The following is a 19976-nucleotide window of genomic DNA, read 5'->3' on the forward strand; positions in this document are numbered from 1 at the left end:
CCTCCTGTTCTTGGCTCTGACCGCTGACCTAGGGGCCCCTCAGTGTACCCACCTTCATATGCCAGACTTCATTCAGACGCCAGGGTTCAGGCAGAAACCAGCCCCTAAAGAATGCTAAGCTATGGCCAGCCCGTTCATTCAGCCGGTAAGTATTCAGAGTGTATCAGCCACGTGCTGTGGTAGACGCTGGGAATACAGTGATGATCAAAAAGTCCGCACCGGTCAAGCACAGAATCACAGCTGTGATAACGGCCGCAAAGAAAGGACACTTGCTGTTACAGCAGGTGACATAAGGACCTGCCGCACCTTGGTGATGGGAGTGTCTGTGTGTGTTGGGGGAGGTGTGTGGCTGAGGTGGCACAGTGTGACGCCAGGGCAGGGGTCGGAGGCCAGGGCTGCAGGCGTGGCACCGTGCGATCTGGAGGGCAGGGTTTCTCGGCCTCATTTCAGTGGCTTCTCCTCCCCCTGTTCCCCCAGTTGGTGGGTTGTCTAGGGCCCCTGAGCCTCACCCGCCCTTAACTGATACGAATCTCAAGAGTAAATTTTCTCTGGTTAAACAAGAAATTAGCATTGTATCCACCCCATGTTGTTTTTTACACTTAAACATGGTATAATTTTCCTTGTCCTGGGTGGTGTGGCTCGTCACCTCATAACTTGAAAGGTTGTGAGTTTGATTCCTAGTCAGGGCATGTGCTCAGGTTGCAGGTTCAGTCCCTGGTTGGGCTGCATGCAGTTCCAGTCCTGATATGTACAGGAAGCTACCGGTCGATGTTTCTCTTTCCCGTCCTCTCTTCCTCTCTCTCTAAAAGCAGTGAAAAAATGTCCTTGGGTGAGGATTTTAAAAAATATTTTTTAAACATGGGATAGTTTTCCCAATCAGTTTATTAATTAGTTCAGGGAAGCCACGTGTTCCACTGGAAGTGGGGTGCAACGTACACTCTTGAGTTGAGCAGAACCAGCGCTTTATATACATATCTTCTCACAGAGCCCTGGGAGCGGGTGCCGTCTCTGTTCCTGTCTGTTCCTGCTGACGGATGGGGACGCGGGCTCAGCAGAGGCTCAGCAGAGGCTCAGCGGAGGAGTGCAGCTGGGGAGTGGCGGGGCCGGCGCTGAGGCGGAGCTGGCAGGCTGCTGAGCTCTGTGTCAGCAGGCAGCTTTCACGCAGGGACCTTAGTCTTTCTGAAACGTTCTTCACTCATGTTGCTGAATGTGTTTTAAAGCTTTTAAAAAGTCTCAGTGGACAAGCAGGAAAAACTAGTTTTAATAATCCTACCTCAGCCTTTAATCCTTCCATCTGAGATACCTGAAGCAGCAGCTTCCCATTGAATTCATTGCTATCTCTGTGGTGGTGATTTTCAACCTTTTTCATCTCTCAGTGCACATAAACTAATTACTAAAATTCTGTGGCCCACCAAAAATATATGTTTTTTGCTAATCTGACAAAAAAAGTGTAATTTGATTGATTCACATCAGATGGCTCTTGTTGCGTTGGCTGTTGTCACTTTTTGTTTGACAATCTAGGGGAAAAGAAGTCAGTGTCCCTGACTAAATAGTCATATTGCATGTTTCAAAAATTCTTGTGGCACACCATTTGAAATTGTTGCTTTTCGCAATTGGAAATCAGGAATTTCTTGGAAGAAAAAAAACAGTGCCTAATACCAAGGAAGCACCTACAAAGTTAAATGCACTGTGGTTGCGCCTAGGGCTCCTATCTTAGAAGTTGTAAATTCAGCAAGATGGAATTGTCCACCAGCAGCAGAGAGCCTGGGGAGGGCAGAGCACCAGAAATCAGCTGGTGCCCTGGTCTGAGGCACGGCCGGAGGCGGAGCTTCCCTTCTCTGCCTGCCGCCCTCTGAGTGACTTCGCTGTTGAGTGTGGTGAAGGAAAGTAGTTCTTTCTAGTGATTGTCATAAATGTAGAGATGGGAGGAGCCATATCACCTCGTGCAGATGGGGAGACTAAGGCCCAAACCATGCGTCACAGCCCAAAGCCAGGCAGACCTCTAATCAACTAAATCTCAGCAAACCTCATTTGAGACTGGGGAGGGACCACGGGCACCAGCTTTGGGCTGTGTGTTCAGCCTGGAGTGAGGGCGAGGAACGCCGTCTGGTACCAGCCAGCCTCAGCTGATCAGTCCGCAGACACGCCCAGGTGCCCAGAGTCTCGGGCAGGGCCAGAGCTATCTCAGTGACTTTGGTAATTGATTCCAACACTCAGCAAGCTATTAGGTCCATCTGCCTCTCTTAGTAAAATCTTCGCCCTGGTTTTATTGATACATCATTGACATAAAGTAAAAATCTTGATAGGCTTTGGACACATTACAGTTCAAAAAATGCTGTTCTAAGCGGTTAGGAAATACTTTGAAAACAGAGCTGGACTCTTAGTCTTTAAAATATTTTGCTTGATTTGTGGGGCTAAGCAAGAGACAGTTGATCAATAGGTACGTGGTTTGACCCTTTGTAGCTCTCAGTAATTATTTATATTCTTGGCTTCAGTCCCACATTCTCTAAAGAGGATAACAGCACAACATTAAAAACAAAACAACGTTCCATACGTAGAAAGGACCCTGTCTGTGTCCCCGGCATCTAGAAAGTCAAATATTGCTTGAATTAATTGCATGAAAACATAAAAACTAAGTGGGTCTCTCCATAAAAGATCCATTTCAATTGTTAAATAGCCTTTAACCAGGATGAAGCAATCTTGGGATTGTAGCCACAGGAAGAAATTTCATTATTTGATTATCACATACTTGGGAGGTTAGGGCTATTTTCTTAAAAGATGGTTAACTGGTCATTTGTAACGCTATTTTGAATACGCACAAAGGAAGTTGCATGGTTGTATTAGGGTAAAAAGCTAAGCTGCTGTAACAGACTCGACAATACAGTGGCTTAAAGAACAAAGAAGTTTGTTTCTCACATAACAACTCTGAGGGGAGTTAACATTTCTGAAGTGAGCAGTCCAGGTCAGCAGGGCGGCTTTGCTCCAAGCGGTCATTCAGGGACACAGGTTCCTTATATCGTGTTGCCTCTCCAATCTCTGGGGGGCATTGTCATCACCCGCGCAGTTGAAGCTGGGTCATCACCGGTTCCAGCCAGTGGGAAGCAGGCAGAGCACAGAGGAAGCACACCTGATGCCTTACAGCCCGGACTCTGCAGTGGCTGTGGGTACTTCTCACTTTCTGTTGGCAGGAGTTTAGTCCGGTGGCTGCACCTACCTGCAAAGGAGGCTGAGAACTCTAGTCTACTCATGTGCCAAGAAAGAATGGAGAGCAGATTTTGGTGGGCAACTTGCAGTCTCCACTAAATTAGTAACAGAAAGAGCACCGAATCCAGGCTGGTTTAACTAATGAGCTCTGATGGTTTGCTAAGGGCAAATCTCTCCATTTCCCCATCTATGAAATCAGTGAATTGTATGAACTGACCTCTGAAATATTTCAAAAAGTAGAGCTTGACAAAATTTGGCCTGGTGAGCTTTTAGGATGAGACTCGAAAAGCCATCCTAGGGAACAGGAGACGCAAGGAGACTCCAAGCCAATGCGAACACTCTAGAGATGGTGCGGAGGACAGAAAGGAGGTACTTTGATGGCGCTGTGGAATAGCTGGACAAAGGGCTGTAGCTACATACCACCAGACGTCTTTTTATGTGGGGAAAAACAAACTATTTGTATTTACAGCCGGACACTTTCCTATCTGATAACACTGCACGACCTTGGGAAAAATGCTCAGGCAGCCTCAGTTTCCTTAGTAGGAAATGGAGTTGCCACCTCCATTTCAGGGACATCCTGTGGATTAAATGAGGTCCTTCTGAAAACAGCATCGTGCTTGGCACTGCAGTACCCAGTAAGGTGTAGCTATAAATTGGAGTTGCTTCATTCGGGAAAAATTGTTAATGCCACTGACATGTTGGTTTTGGTTATGGTGTCAGTTCCCAAAAGTTATCAGGGCAAACCCTGACTACTTTGGTGGTCCGCAGTGCCCATGGCCAGAAACGGTGCCTTAGGCTTCATCTGCTGCCCAACTAGATTTCAGGTCTTTGTCATTATTTAATGCATTTGATTTCTTCATGAGTTAGTTTGGTTGCTTGAACAGTTTTCTTCACTGGAAATGCCCTTTTTACCTAGTAAACGCCTACACATCTCTCAAAGCCAAAGTCTGATGTCCTCTCTGTAGACAAAGCTTCCCTCGGCTTCTCTTTGTGTTCCCATAGCAGTTAATACATAATGTGAGCAAGTCCTCATACAGCACTACACGCCAGTCGTGTTCTGAGTACTCTACACCTAGTAACTCATTTAGTCCTCTCCACAGCCCTGTAAGGCGGTATCATCATTTTTCAGACGAGATCAGGTGCACTCAGGGTGGTATGGCTGTAGACGCATCATTTTTCAATTGCAGAAACCAGTAGCAGAGTTTCAGAGATTCTTCCAGAGGGCAAGCTGGAATTTGAAAGTAGGTGGGTGGCTCCAGAGTCTGTGCTCATATCATGTTCTTTTACCTCTTCATTGCCCTGCTACAGCACATACGCCCTGTACTAGCTCTTGTTCCCCCTGGAGAGTAAATTCGCAGTCCCATTTTAAGACAGATGTGAGACATGCAGTGGGTACTCAGTAGCTGTGGAGGCGAGGTCCTGCCAGACACAACTCCGTGTCTAAAAGCAAACATGGCTGCCTCACACGGAGTACCTGCATGCCTTGAGACGACTCTGCAATGGACAAAGTAGTTTACTCCCCGTTGTGTAAACAGGCACACGTATTCAGGGAGCTCAGCGGTGGATGGCACACTGTAGGCCGACTCCAGACCATTACACTTCCTTCTCCAGGGGCATTGAGGGCTTTAAAAATGTACAAATGTATAGCCCATCTCCTTAGAAGAAGGAATCGAGAAAAAGCAAAAAAAAGATTTCTGAAGAACTGTTCTTCTAAGTTGTTTATGTTAAGGTTCATGGTCACAAGCCATGAATCAAGCCAATGTCCAATGAAACAAGCCAAACTCAAACTAACTTAAGCAAAAAGGTGAATTTATGATAGGGTTATTGAGCTGTCTCATCAAATTCAAGGGCAGGAGGGAATCGAGGGCCCAGGTACAACTAATACTACCTGGTCTGGTGCTGTGAAGGCTCCCTCGGTCACTTCTACCTCCTACAGCTTTTACATCCGAGAGATTGCACTGATGCTTTCTCTGGTTCGAAGTTCAGAAGCGCCCGTACATCTCACACCTGCCTATCAAAAGGAACCAGGAAATAATAAATGTTGATGAGGACGTGGAGAAATCGGAATGCTTGTGCATCGTTGGTTTAAATGTGAAATGAATGGTACAGCCACTATGGAAAACAGTATGAAGGTTCCTCAAACAATTAAAAATAGTATTGCCATATCATCCAGTAATTCCACTTCTGGGTATATAAGGTCTGTCCAGAAGGTGTCTTGCCATGTAATGTGAAAAATGGAGACATTTCGTGAAGAAAATACAGGATACAAGAAACATTGTACACAGCACAATGACACCTCAGTCCCCTTCAAAGTAGGCACCTTGGGACCTCACACAGTTCTCCCAATCACCATCAGCTGCCCTCGTATTTTCCCGAATCTCACTGATGGTCTGAAATCTCTTCCCTTTCAAAGGTGATTTTAGTGTTGGCAATTTACCAGTAGTCTCGGGGCGCCAAATCTAGGCTTTAGCGGGACTGAGTCATTGGAGTGATTTGACTTTTCACCAAAAAACTGCATGAGACGTGGTACATGAGTTGGCATGTTGTCATGGTGAAGCTGGGAGTCACCAGTTGCCCATAGCTGTGGCCTTCTGAATCATCTCAATAGTTTCTATAGATAAATGTTAAAGCTTAACACCAAATTTGATGGAGATTCGTTGCTCTACTTAGTCATTTTGAATGTGACGGCCACACAGTACACATGCTCACTCTGCAGCATCTACCGCCCCCACTGACCAGTACAGTGAAGGTGTCATTGTTCATGCATTGCATTCCAGTCCCCTCTCCTTGGCTGCCAGGTTACATTGATATCGTCGCACAAACCATTCTCATTATATGAACAATGGCTGGATTTTTTCCAGACAGACCTTGTATATTTAAAAGAACTAAAAGGGTCTTGAAGACGTTTTTGTACACCCATGTCCACAGCATTATTCACAGCAGCCAAAGACTGGGAAGAACCCCCAAGTCCTTTGACAGACAAATGGTTGAATAAAATGTGGTCTGTGCATACAATGCAGTATTTTTCAGCCTTAAGACGAAAGGAAATTCTGACACATCTTTCAATACAGATGAACCTTGAGGACATGCTAAATAAAATAAGCCAGTCAAAAAAGAACAAATACTGTGTGATTTCATTTTTTTTTAAGTTGCCAAATTCATAGAGGCAGGAAGTGGAATAGAGGTTGCCAGGGCCTGGAAAGAGGAGGAAATAGTGGTTCAGTGAGTATAGAGTTTCAGTTTTGCAAAACAAAAAAGTTCTGGAGATGATGGTTGCACAACAGAGTGCAATGTTTAACGCTGCTGAACTTTAAACTAAAAATAGTTAAGATTGTAAGTTTTACGTGTATTGTATCACAACTTACAGAAAAAGCTCCTAGGAAAGCTACATTAGCCCAGCTTGGGTCTGGAGCTTACCCTGAGGCCCATCAACTAGGCCAGATGTGGAGTCTTAGAGAACAGGGCAGTTCCCATGGAAACCAAATGGGTGGAGTGGAGGTGGGGTGATTTCCAGAAGTGGGATGTGTGGGTTGGTGGGAGGAGAGGGCAGCTGGGCAGACAGGCAGTGGGTATCCACTGTGGAGTCACTGGCTTCCAGTCAGCAAGACAGTTGTTTGCTCACAGCAGGGATGATCTTTTGCGAGTCCAAGCCCCGCTAGGCAGCGCTCACAATTATCGTCATTGTTAGACATCCGTCATAGTCATCCGTACGTATTTATAGTCAGTGTGGTTTTCATAAAGTTAGATCTATCTCCTTAGATTGTGCCAAAAACCTTTAAAGTAGTTCCTACAAATGGGGAAACAGACTCATACTATTTAAGTGACAATGTAGGGCTGGTATCGGTTTAGTTGTGAGGACTAAAAGCCAATTTGAGTCATGCAGTCCTGTGCCAACCATGTTCTAGAGAAGGATTTTTTGGCTCATGAAATCCCAGAATGAGCTGAATAACAGCCCCTTCCAAGGGGCAGCGGGTCAGGTGCGGCTGGGCGTCAGGAGCACCTGCCATCAGGGACCTGGACGCTGCCAGCACTGCCTCCGCCCCTCCTTTCCCTGAGGGCTGATGTCACTTCTTTCCAGTTTTCTTCACGTGGACATTGGAAGTTTCCATACCTCACTTCTCAGAGCTTTTCCCCACTGCAAAGTGGACCTGCATCCCAAGTTTAAATACCTCACAGAAGGACTCTGAACAGAGCTGAATTCTACTGTTTCCTCCTGGACTAAGCAGGAAAGCTGGTTGGTTACCTAAACGTGGCAACTCCCCATAGAGCCACATGACTAGAATGGGGTTGGGGGAGAACAGTTTCAGGAAAGGGTGGGCGGGGGATCGATGCTGAGCAGACCACACAATGGGTGTCCATGGCACTGACACAGAGCCGTGAAATGACAGGTTAGGAGAAGAGCCCAGGTCTGACTACATCCCTCTGGCACATGGTACCTACTGAGCGCTTCCCACATAAAAGCAAGGCCATGTCTACGCAAGGCCCCTGGTTCAGTGCATTCTTGGTGTGACTTACTGGGGCTCTGAGTCACCAGGTACTGGGTGACGAGCCACCTGAAAGTGAGACTTAAAATCGTTTAGGCTATGTGTTCTGCTGAGCTTCCTTGTTAATACCAAAGGGATTGAGGGGTAAAGATCTTTATGTAAATGTTATTTGTGGGTTCAAAAATGTCTCTGTTCTTGTAGATCAGCATCATGATGTAGAATCCCACGAAAACCTGTGGGTTCCTGATGGCAGATGGAAGCACCCACAATCAGAATCTTCACATGCTTTTTAAGAATTGCCCTTTTAAAATTCTTCTTTTATTACTTGTTGATTTTAGAGAGAGAGGAAGAGGGGGAGAAAGAAGGAGAAACATCCATTTGTTATGCTACTTGTGAATTTACTGCTTAATTTTTGTATGTGCCCTGACTGAGAATCGAACCTGCGCCCTTGGTGTATGAGGAAGACACTAACCAACTGAGCTACCTGGCCAGGGCTGGAGTTACCTGCTTGATAGTGGCACTCAATGGCTTTCCATTGTCTTAAATATCAGCATGCGACACGTGCAGAGAATTCTGTGGTCATCTGGTTCAGTTGTTTCCCAACTTGTGGATCTTTTTTTTCTTCCTCCAAATAAAATCTGACCTGACCCCCAATGTGTCATACAGATTGAAAGAGAGTAGCTTGGGGTCTGGGTGGGTCACAGGGGCCCTGCATCTTCTGATTGTCCCCTCCCCATGGAACACACTTCGGAAGTCACCAATCTAGATCAGCCTTTCTATTTCACGGGTGGAGAAATGGAGGCCCAGAGAGGCTGAGCGGGTCGCCCACAAGAGCGCAAAGAAGAGCAGAGCTGTGACCGGAGCTGGTCTCCCGGCTCAGGGGCTGTGTTCTCTCTGTCGTAACCCCTCCATCCTCCCACTACCGCTTCTAGGTATTTCGAATGATTTCTTCAACAAAGTAGTTGTATATTTTTTTCAGGTCCATGATAGCTTGAACTGGACCAGCAGGAAGGCAAGTAAAGGACGTTGGGAGTCTAATCTAATGAACAGATAAGAGCTTTATAATTAGGAACATCTGTTTGTTAATTTATTCAGCACACTTGATGAGCACTTACTATTCACCACGCTAGGTGCTAGAGATGTGTATCAGTGAACAAGACAATTCCTGTCTTCAAAGATTTCCCAGCCTTCCATGCTCTGTCAGTGATGTGGTAATACTATAACAGAGATGTTCGGGGAACAGGCACAATCGTACAATACCTGACCCAGTTTGGTGAAGTCTGGGGAGGCTTTGTGAAAATGGAATCTAAGAAAACATTAGTAAAGCCCTGGCTGGTGTAGCTCAGTGGATTGAGCTCGGGCTGTGAACTAAAGGGTCATCGGTTCGATTCCCAGTCAGGGCACATGCCTGGGATGTGGGTCAGGTCCCCAGTGGGGGCCATGTGAGAGGCAACCATATATTGATGTTTCTCTCTCTCTTTCTCCCTCCCCCTCTCTCTAAAAATAAATAAAAATAAAATCTTAAAAAAAAAACGAATTAAAACAGGAGTGAGTCAGGTAAAGGGTGTTAGGAGAAAGGCAGGAGTGGTCTGCAGGAACCAGGTCACGGAGGGCCCTGTAGGTCATTTACCCCCAGGTGACAACATCAGGTGTGTTTCCTGGAGAGATGGCCAGTACAATGTGGAGAGCGAACTGGTTGGAATAGCGCAGGGGCACGGGGGACGGTGGTTAAAGTTCTAGGCAGGTAGAATTTATGGGACTTGATGATTGGTTAAATACTGGCGGAGAGGAAGGGGGTCAAGAATAAGGCTCAGGCTTCTCACTCGAGCAGGTGATTGCTGGTGCCTTTGGCCAAGGCGGGGGCACTGGAGAAAGCAGGCAGGAGTGGGCTGAGGGCAGAGGATGAGCTCAGTCTGGGTGTCGTTGAGCACGAAGTGCCTGCGGAGAATCCTAATGGAAAATGCAGTGAAGAACTGGGTATTCAGGTTGCACCCAGAGAGAATTCTGGGCTAGAGATAGGAATCTCTAAGTCAACAGCATTGAAGTTATTTGAAGCTGTGGAGGATGAGGTCACTCGAGCAGGGGGTGTAGTGAGAAAAGAAAAGGTCTAGAACTTGAGGAACATCCGACAGTTAGGGAAGAGAATCTTGCATCAGCAACCCAAGAGTGAGAGAGGGGAGCGGCAGGAGGCTGGGGTCACAGAAGCCGAGCAGGAAGACCTTTAGTGAGCAGCAGGAAGGTGGGTAGAGAGGCCATGAGTGAGACACATTCCGTGGGTTCTAGTGACAAGGGCATTGCAGTAACCCTGGTAAGAGAAGGCTCAGCTGATGGTTAGCAAATAGAAGGCACTTAGTGGTCGAGGAGTGTGGGAGGGTGGAGGGTAGTCACAGTGAGTGTGGTCCGCTCTTCAAGTTACGAAAGGACGGGGAGAGGGTGGCCGCCAAAGGGAAGTGTGGGGTTAAAGGAAGTTGTTTTGTTTTATTTCGGAGAGACTTTCACATGTCGAAATGCCACATGGAAGTGCTGGTAGTGCTAAGTACCAGAAAATAAGGTTTCCTCCTGTGACAGATTTGGAGGAACGTCCGTGTCCTCCTTGATGCTGTCTACAGCTGGAGTAGGGTGACCAGCTCATCCGTCTTGTCTGTGGCTTTCCCGGTTCTAGCACGCAAAGTTCCGTGTCCTGGGCAGCCCCTTAGTCCAGGCAGACCAGGATGGTTGGTCTATATCCTAGGCTGCAGACTTACTCTGTAAGGATAAGCAAAATATTTTATAGTTGCAAAAGTTGATTTATCATTTCCCTGAAAAATTGAGAGGAGCTGCCCAACTTAAAAAGAAAAAAAGACCTATGGCAAGGAACAGAAGAAAGTGCAGGCCACGCCTGCCTGATACGGCCATAGACTTCAAAAAGATGGTGCGTAATTAACTTCCAACCAGCAGCCTTGCAGATGGGATAAGCTGAGACAAGGAAATGTGGAGGAGACTAGAATGTGGCTGTGGAATTAAAAACCACGTGGAAGTGACAAATGCCAGCGTGAGCCTAATGGGTCATTGTTAGCAAAGGAACAAACTTCAGAAGGACTCTCAGAACACAGAGGAAACTGATAAAGGTGTGACAATAAAAGAGGAGGTGGGGAGATCGGGAGAGTGAAAGATGAGTTTTAAGAACTCAAATGAATGGACCAGCGATGAATAATGAATAATAAGTGAACACATATTGCATGCTTACTCTGTGACCAGCATTTTGTAAGCGCTGTACATGTGTAAACCCATTTAATCCCAAAGCAATACGGCAGGTGTTCTTCTCCCCATTTTGCATCTAGGGAGTCTGAAACACAAATAATTTAAATAATTTTATGCACATTGACACAGACAGGAAGTGAGGGAGGTGAGCACGGGGTGTCCAGCTCCAAAACCTTTGCCTGCAGATGAACATTGAAACCAAATTACTCGGCTTTGGTGCGAGTGCTTTTGGTGTTTTCTCAATGCCAGGCTCATTTTTGCTGGTGGGAAAATATCAAAGAGTGAGACAGATATGGTCCCTAATCAGATGGAGCTTACGTTCTAGTTCAGAGAGAAAGAAAATGTAAACAAGACCGTTTCAACAAGTATTAAGTCCGATTCAGTTAAACTGAAAAACGGTACAGAACGACGAGAGCATGTGTGTGTTGGGGTGGGTGGTACTACTTTATGTTTTTTTAATTTTAAATTTTTAAAAAGATTTTGTTTCTTATTAGAGAGAGAGGAAGAAGAAGGAGAGGGAGAGAAACATCAGTGTGGGGTTGCCTCTCACGTACCCTGTACTGGGGACCTGGCCCACAACTCAGATATGTGCCCTGACTGGGAATTGAACCAGCAAACTTTTGGTTCACAGGCCTGTGCTCAATCCGCTGAGTTACACCAGCCAGGGCTACTTTAAATAAACAATCAGCCTTGACTGGTGTGGCTCAGTGGATTGAGCACGGGCTGTGAACCAAAGGGTCGCTGGTTCGGTTCCCAGTCAGGGCACATGCCTGGGTTGTAGGCCAGGTCCCCAGTTGGGGCATGTGAGAGACAACTACACATGGATGTTCCTCTCCCTTGCTTTCTCCTTCCCTTCCCCTCTCTCTATAAATAAATAAAATATTTAAAAAAATAAATAGGACGATCAGGGAAGGCCCTCTGAAGAGTTGATACCACCTGAGTCTGGAACAATGTGAAGTCGGCCATGAGAAAATATGGGACAGAGAAAGTAGCAAGGGCAAGGGTTCTGAGGAGGCGTGAACTTGGCATGTTTGAGGACGAGCAATAAGGCCAGTGGGGCTCCAGCAGAGCGAATGATGTGGAGATTTATGAAAGATAAACTCAGAGAAGCAGCTTCGGGCTAGTTCTGGTAGGACTGAGAGTCCATGGTAAGGATTTGGGATTTTATTCTAATTGCAAAAGGAGGAAGCAGAAGAGGGTTTTTTCTTTGTTTTGTTTTGTCTATTTGTTTTTAGCCGGGGTAGAATAAATCTGATTTACATCGAAAGATAAGCCGGACTGTTAGATGCAGAGTGGGCTGTAAGGCGTGATGAGGATGTGGAATGTGGAAGCCGGAAAAAGTTGAACCGGATGTTCCAATGTTCCGGCTGGCTGGACTCAGGGTCGGGGAGCTGAGACGCTTGGGGCAGGCCCGTGATCTCTGGTCTCTGCCCCGGGGCATTTCCTCCTGTTTATCTAATCACATTCACTAATTTACATAGAGATGGAGAGTCCTCCTGGTGGGCGAGGGGGGTGGGATCAGAGACCCCTTAGAGGTTAGAGCTGCTCCGCTTTTCTGGGTCCTTGCTGATTAGACCAGTGGAGGACCACTCACACTCCTGAGAACTTCAAACTGCAACTCGGTCTTCGCTGGGTGCACTTGAACATGGAAGTGGAACAGCCGTGTTTGGGCATATGCACAAAATAAATATTTGTTGTGTTCACGTGGGCAGAAAGAAATGCCGAGAGGAGAAAAGAAGCAGACCTGTGAGGGATGCCACCAAGGGGGAGAGAAAGAGGGTTTCCGGGTCCTGGTCTCTGACCCCGAGGCCTAAGGTGCTTCTGTGGGCTGCGAGAGACCGCCGCTTCCTGATCCAAGGCCAGTTTTTCCTTGGGCCGATTTCCTTCCCGTGCGACCCCAGAACTCCCGTGGGATGGCGTGCACGTTGCTATAGCGCCTGTCCTGCGTGGCCGCACTGCTGCCGTCGTCCGGGGCTGGTGGTGCTGTGTTCCGACGGCCCCACCACCTGGGGGCTCGCCACCTATTTTTTGCATTTATTTTATTCACTGGTAAGACCGTCATTTTCTTGAGGTAACTTTATACTCATACTCTCTACATTTTAAGCCTTTTCTGAGTGGAATCCAGTTTCACACTTGTATAACTTAGAGAGTTAATTCAGTTGTTTGGGTAATAAACATATCTCCTTTTAAAAAAGATTTTTCTTCTTCTTAGAGAGAGTGGAAGGAAGGGAGAGAGGGAGAGAAACATCAATGAGAGAAACATAGATTGGTTGGTTCTTGAACGTCTCCAACCAGGGACCTGGCCCTGACTGGGAATCGAACTGCTGACCTTTTGGTTCACAGGCCAGCACTCAATCCACTGCGCTACACCAGCCAGGGCGAATAAACATAGCTTTTTTTTTTTTATTGGTACATATATTTCTCAACATTTTCTTCCCTTACCATATTCTACAGATGATAAAGTACAAAAGGATCTATTCATCGAGGATCCTTTGAATGCCCCCTGTGTGTCAGCCCTGGGTGTAGAGGTTTGTAAAGGCCCCCCCCCCCTTCTTCGGCCCGGCCTCAGAGGCTGGTTTTCCGGGTCTCCTCGGCCACAGCCTCCTTGAGTGATCTCATCTGCTCTTGGGGCTCCCCTCCCTGTTCTGCAGGAAGGGCAGACTTGGTTTTTTTCACAATATGTGTCTTTCACCCCATACACTTTGTATTCCACATTTGAATGTTTATAGTTTGACCCATGGGAAACTCCACTGAGCCGTTTCTGTCACTGTCACACCTGGGTGCCGCCCACGGGCGTAGCTGGAGTTAAACTGGCCTATACGCAGGGGTGGCTCTTTGGGAGCTAATGGAGCTCACCCAGGAGCGAGTCACAAGAGCAGATCTCCTTGGGCCTTTGCTCCCTGGGCTGCCCTGCACGGCCCTGGCAGGTGTGAGGTGGCCCGTGCCATCGGAGGTGATAACTAGGCACCTGCTTGGAAGAGCCCACTGGGTGCTGCCATCTGGAACACGTCTGTCACCCAGTCCAAGGCGGGGCGTGAGGAGGATGCTGGGACCGGGGATGAGTGCTGGAAGCTGCCTCCTGGGAGAGACTTTGGACCCCACATCACAGAGTGTGAGCTGGAAAAGGAAGCCGTGTCACTGCCCCCGGCGTCCCCCAACTTTCAGACGAGAGCCTGTGCACACGGATGGCTCCTGAGCTTTGTCCCAGGCTCAAGAACTTCCCCCCGGCCATCTGGGTGTCCCGCGGGCATTCCGAACTTGCCACGTGTGAGACTGGACACATCGCTGCCCCACTGGTCCCCACACCGCCCCTCCCTCGTTGTTCTTGGTCTTGATGATTTCACTGTCGGTGCCATTAAACAACCTTTCTGTGACCCCTCTCTTTCCTTTTTTAAAAAATACTTTACTTATTTATTTGTTTATTTATTTTTAGAGAGAGGGGAAGGGAAGGAAAGAGGGAGAAAAACATCAGTGTCGCCTCTCACACTCCTCCAACTGGGGACCTGGGGCGTGTGACCTGACTGGGACTTGATCCAGACGCCTTTCGGTTCACAGGCCAGTGCTCAATCCACTGAGCCACACCAGCCAGGGCAGAAAACATCCTGAAATACTAATATTTGCACCTTCCCCCTGACCCATTTTCTTGTATATGACCCGCCCCTAGTCAGTCAGGGGCATTCGCATTGCCTTTGAGAATTAGTCCTTTTATAGCAAGAATGCAGAGAAAAACAGAAAAAAGTGATGTTCAAGTTTTCAACTTCTAAAGCAGGCTTCGGTGTGGGCACCTACATAGATGGTATGGAAAGCGACATGGTGGGCTTTACGGAGAGAGCCCACATGGGTGGTCCTAAAGGAAGCAGGGAGTGACGCTTGTGCCCTACTAGGGGACTGGAAGAGGGCCAGGACCATCCTGGTCACGGGAAGCTACTCACGGGTCACTCAGGTGGGGGACGGGGACAGGAGCTGGTCTTGGAGGAGACCGGAGTGCTCTGAGGTGGAAGCAAAGGTGTGGAGAGGAGCAGAGTGGGCCTCAAGAGGCTGCCCCACAGAGGGCGGGGTGCGTTAAGGCAGCCAAGCCAGCTCAGGTAGCCAGCCACGGCCCCTGCGTCAGTCAGCACTGCGTCATCACTGCGTCATCGGTGCTAGGGGGACACAGTCCCTGCTCTGCTCCTCGCCTGCTGGTAGATCCTTCTCTTGTCAGCTGCCTGCTGTTGCCCTCGATTCGTCCCACAGAAGTGGCGCCCACCCATGCCGTGGCCCAGCTGAGCCATTTTCTGTGAAAACCCACTTTTCCTAACAGCCCAGGAACTTTGTAAGCCTCATAACACAAAGGGTGGTACCTTGACACTGACGGTGTGGGAAAGAAAGCCCAGCCCCGAACTTGGGCAGAACCGGACGGGCTGCCGACCCCCTTCGCACGACGACAGGCAAAGGCAGGAAGAGCCTGCGGGAGGGCAGCTGGTCGGATTCATCCCTGTATCCCTAACACATGGCTGGTGCTTGGTAGGTAATTATTATATTGAAAGAATGAATGAAAATCACAGTCTAGTGAGGAAGGCAGATACATAAACAAACAATTATAACACAACTGAAGTGCGATAATAAAGGCTGTAGAAAGCACTGAGTGAACAGAAGACCAGAAGTCACCAGAAAGGTGAGATTTCCTGAGGCAGCAGCTGGACTAGCACCCAAGTCTTGACCCCCTACTGCAGAGCACCGCCGGGGTGGATAGAGGCTCCGGGGAGGGCCTGCCCAGCCCACGCTGCTCCCTCTGGGCGATCCACTGCCCACCGGACCGGGTCCCTGGCCGTCCTCGGCCACAGTTGATGTGCTCCTGGCGTGCAACCCAGATTGGCAAGAGGTTCTCTCCCCCATGATTTTGTGGTTGGGATGCAGAGATGCCCGGCCATGTCTGCTGGCCGCCTGACCTGAGACACCGCAGCTGCTCCTATTCGGCCGTGTGTTCAGAGACACGGAGGGTCTCGAGACCCAGAGGGGAGCGGAGCTTCCTGGCTGCTCAGTGGCTGTCAAGATCTTAATTCTCATTCCTTTCGAGGCTTGGTTGCCCCCTACCCTTGGGTTCCAAGTGACTTGTATTCATTTCCTTTCCCTCGCTTAAGCTTGCCTGAGTGGCTTCTGTCCTGGGTACCCATCCTCATCCATGTCACCGCTGTGGTCGCAGCAAAAACTTCCACAGTTGTTACAATGTCCCAGACTTTGTTCTGACAGCTTTACATGCAGTAACTTGTTAAATCCTTTTAACACTCTGATGAGGTAGGTACAAGGACAGTCTCTTGTTTCCAGATGAAGAAACTGAGGCACAGAGAGGCTAAATCACTTGCCGTGGTCATGTGGCTAGTCAGGGGTAAGCTGGGACTCATAGAGCCATGTTGGACAGTGCAGTTCTAATCATATTTTGTTGAGCAAAAGTTTGTATTTCCCTATTTTTAACCCATTCTCCTGGAAGAGTGTAGCAGTTCGAAGTGCCAGACACCACGTGGAGCTCTGAGTGGGTCCCTCCCAGGCCGGGCAGCAGGGAGCCGGGCCCTCTGCCTGCCCCACGGGCCCTGCCTCTCTTTGCCGGGCCTGGCAGAGGAAGCGCGGGAAGGAGCTGCTGAGCCAGGTACAGGGCTTGGCGGCAAAGCTGCTTGTTCGGCGGGAGGCCAGAACCGCGCCCTGGCACCTGGCAGGCAGCCCGGCCCCACTGTTGAGAAAATACCTGGAACAAAGGAGTCCTCCCGCCATGACTGGCCACCTTTCCTCGTGCCTGGAGCTCCTCAGCTGACAAATCTGACCTCCGGGCCAGGCCAGGTCGGGTCCTTACGTGGCCTCAGGAGGTTGCAGAGAGGCCTCCATGCCCGGCCTGGAACACTTTCCTGGTTGCCCCGGTGGTGGGTGTCCCAGAGGAAGGGCCTCATCTTACCCCGCACTGCACGGGGCCTCGGCCCATCGCCACCCAGGGGCCTCCCTGGGATGCCCGAACTTCTGGTTCCTGCCACACTCCGCCTTGGTGTCCAGAGATGGTGGTTTCATGGCTCCAGGCCCTGGAATCCCCGCTGCCAGGAGGTCTACCTTGTAGCAATGGCTTTCCAGAGGTATGGACTGTGTGTCTGTGAGGAATACTCAACGGCCCTGCAAAGGGATTTAGTGTAATCAGTAGTAGGTATTCGGGGGAGTAGATGTGGCCCAGGGGTCTGGGAGAATGGAAGTGACGACTCTGGGTCCCCGAGGGTAGAGATGTGCTTCTCCTGGGACATATCTTGGACAAAAGCACTACACTAGAAGCTCCTCAGGGGGCATATGACCAGTTCCTCCTTCCTTTCTTTTTCTCATGAGCCAGACCTGAGGGTCATGGATCTGGACAAGAGGCCACCTCGCTGCAGCTCTTCATTAAAGTAGGGACTGGCCTCAAGCCCCTAGCGCGACTCCCACCCCAGGCCAGCTCCGAGTCTTACTCCAACCCTGTGCTTTCCTGACCACTGTCATGGGGGCCGTCTGACCTCCAGTGCATGATTCTTGGTGGAAGACGAGCAAGCCCCGGGCTGGCAGAGGTGGCTCTGAGACTGCACCCTCAGGCCTGGCCTTCTGCAGCCCAGGTTCACTGCTCAGCGCCCAAACCCTGGGAGCTCCTAGTTAGGCTCTGGGCTTGCCAACCCCAGTTTCTGCTTGTTCTACTCCCGTCGTTTGCCCAGGACCTGGCGCCCCATGCCACCACAGGGCTAGGCTCCGACGGCATTCTGCGCAAAAAACTCGGTAGATGAATGAGTTAAAGAATCGTCCAAAGGCAGAGCCCCTTTTGAGGCAGGTGTGGGCGCCAGGGCCTGGAGTCCCAGGGCCCCAGCTTCTCCACTCACCAGCTGTGGGACTTTCTGGGGCTCACCGCCCCCGACTCAGAGCAGGCATAAATGACACATGCCTCTATTAGCTGCTGGGCAACTTGCCATTAATATTAAAATAGCAGCAACAACAATGACATAGCCACCATTGCTTGAGAGCTTCCTCTGTGTTAGGTGCTTTGCACGAACCCTCACAATAGTCCTGTGAGGGAGGTGCTCTCCCCACTCTGCAAGAACTTGGTCGTGACTTAGGGATGATAAGCCTTGCTCAGGAAATGGCAGCTGTATCCTTTCTGTGTGGCCTGTGTGAAGCCACCAGTGTGTATGGAGTTCACAGCTGGGGCCAGAGCCCCGCCACAATCCACAACCCAGGCCACTGAGTTTTCCTACAGGTGCCCAGGGTCTGAGTCTGTGGCTGGGGACCAAGCTGCTGGGAAGTTGCAGTCTTGGGCTCTGGTCCCACTCCTGCTCCTGATAGGCTCTGCCACCAGGGTCGGCCCCTCTCCCTCCTAGCCTCAGTTTAACCTATTGAAAAGTGAGAAATAGGGGTCAGATCCCTTGATCACCAAGATTTCTGACCACAAAGAAAGGCCAGGGAGAAGTTCGGGAAAACATGGAGCCTGTTTCTATATTCCTGGCTTCTCTCTGCCCCCTGATGGACACCATCAGCCTAGCACGCCGGGGAAAAGAACAGCCTGCATATACTGACTCCCCACACTAGCTTTGTGACTTCTGTGGAGGTTCCCACTGCTCAGAGTTCCAATCCCTATCTATTTAATAGGGATTATAACATTACCATCATCATCAGGATGTTGTGAGCATTAAGTGTAATAGCACGTATGACACTCTGGAGCCACTCACATGGAATGTGCCCCATAAATGTTAATCATCATTCTCATCGCCCCTTCCCCACCTCCATCTGCAGTCAGTCACCAGGCCTGCTGATTCTCGCCCCTCTTGCATCTTCTCCGTCCTATAGACCAGGCCTCACCATCTCTCTCCTGGATTCCTTCAATAGCTTCACCTCCCACCCCACATACCCTTCCAGTGCACCTTCCATCAGGGACCCCATCTGCCCACACCACAAGGCCAGACCTACAAATGCCTCATCTCAGTTAGTCGTCCAAGTCCCTCCAGTGGCCCTTAGGGTGCCTGCCTACCTCCGCAGCCTGCGTCCCCCTGTGCCTTTTTGCTCTCTATGTTCTGACTACACCCAGCTCCCGGAAGCCCTCCACTCAGGCCCAGAGGTCCTCCCTCCCTCACTGACACTTTAACAGTCTTTCCCTCCCCTTCCCCACCTCTGCCCCAAACCTTCTCTGAGTCTCAAGTTTCCTTACCTGCCAAATCGGATGTTTGTAAGGATGAAAGGAAGTGTGCACTGAAATATTTGGCTCACAGTAGTTACTCAATAGAAGCCAGGTGCCTACAGTTGGGATGGAGGGTTCTGCCATGGGTGCAGTGGGTGGGTGGGGAGTCACATCTGCCCTTTGGGGAGGAGGCATGGGATGTTAGGAGAGCTCCGAGGCGCCACTGCCACCCCAAACGCTGGCAGCCATGGCACCCTCGGATCAGTGAGGGCAGATGCGGCCCAGAGCTTGTTTGCTTCCTCAGCGAGATCTCCCACTCCCCTCTGGCCGCAGGACCGGGTGGAGAACAAGCCCTCTGGCTCAGTGGCCCCAGGGAGCAGCAGGGGGACTGAGTGCTGACAGCCCTGCCCCAAAGTAAGAGGAAGGAGAGCCTTCCAACCCTCTGGCCGGGCTAGAGTTCTACAGAGAGTTCAGACAGTAAGGCAGCCCACGTCGGGAGGCCCGCAGAGGTCCTTGAGCCACTCAGGCAAACTGAGGTCAAGATTATTAGGAAAATAACTTCCTTGGGGTTCTGGAGCATTCATTAATTCAACCCTTTTAAAAATTCTGTTGAATGTTTTGGCTAATGAACATGTTTACAACATTCAGAAACAATATATAGAAGGGTACCTCTCATATGCTGTAAGCTGTCTCCCTGCTAACATAGTCTGCATTCTCCCTCTCCCATCCCCTATAAATAATCAACTTTAAAAGTTCCTTATGTATCTTTTTCATGTAAATGAATACAAGCATATATGAATATATATTATTTGTTAATAAAATTTTCCCCCTTTTTAAAAAAGATTTTATTTATAGACAGAGGGGAAGGGAGGGAGAAAGAAGGAGAGAAACATCAGTGTGTGGTT

This window comes from Artibeus jamaicensis, unplaced genomic scaffold (genome assembly GCF_021234435.1).
Source record: "Artibeus jamaicensis isolate MK-2021 breed Jamaican fruit bat unplaced genomic scaffold, CSHL_Jam_final scaffold_847, whole genome shotgun sequence".
In the NCBI taxonomy this organism is placed as follows: Eukaryota; Metazoa; Chordata; class Mammalia; order Chiroptera; family Phyllostomidae; genus Artibeus; species Artibeus jamaicensis.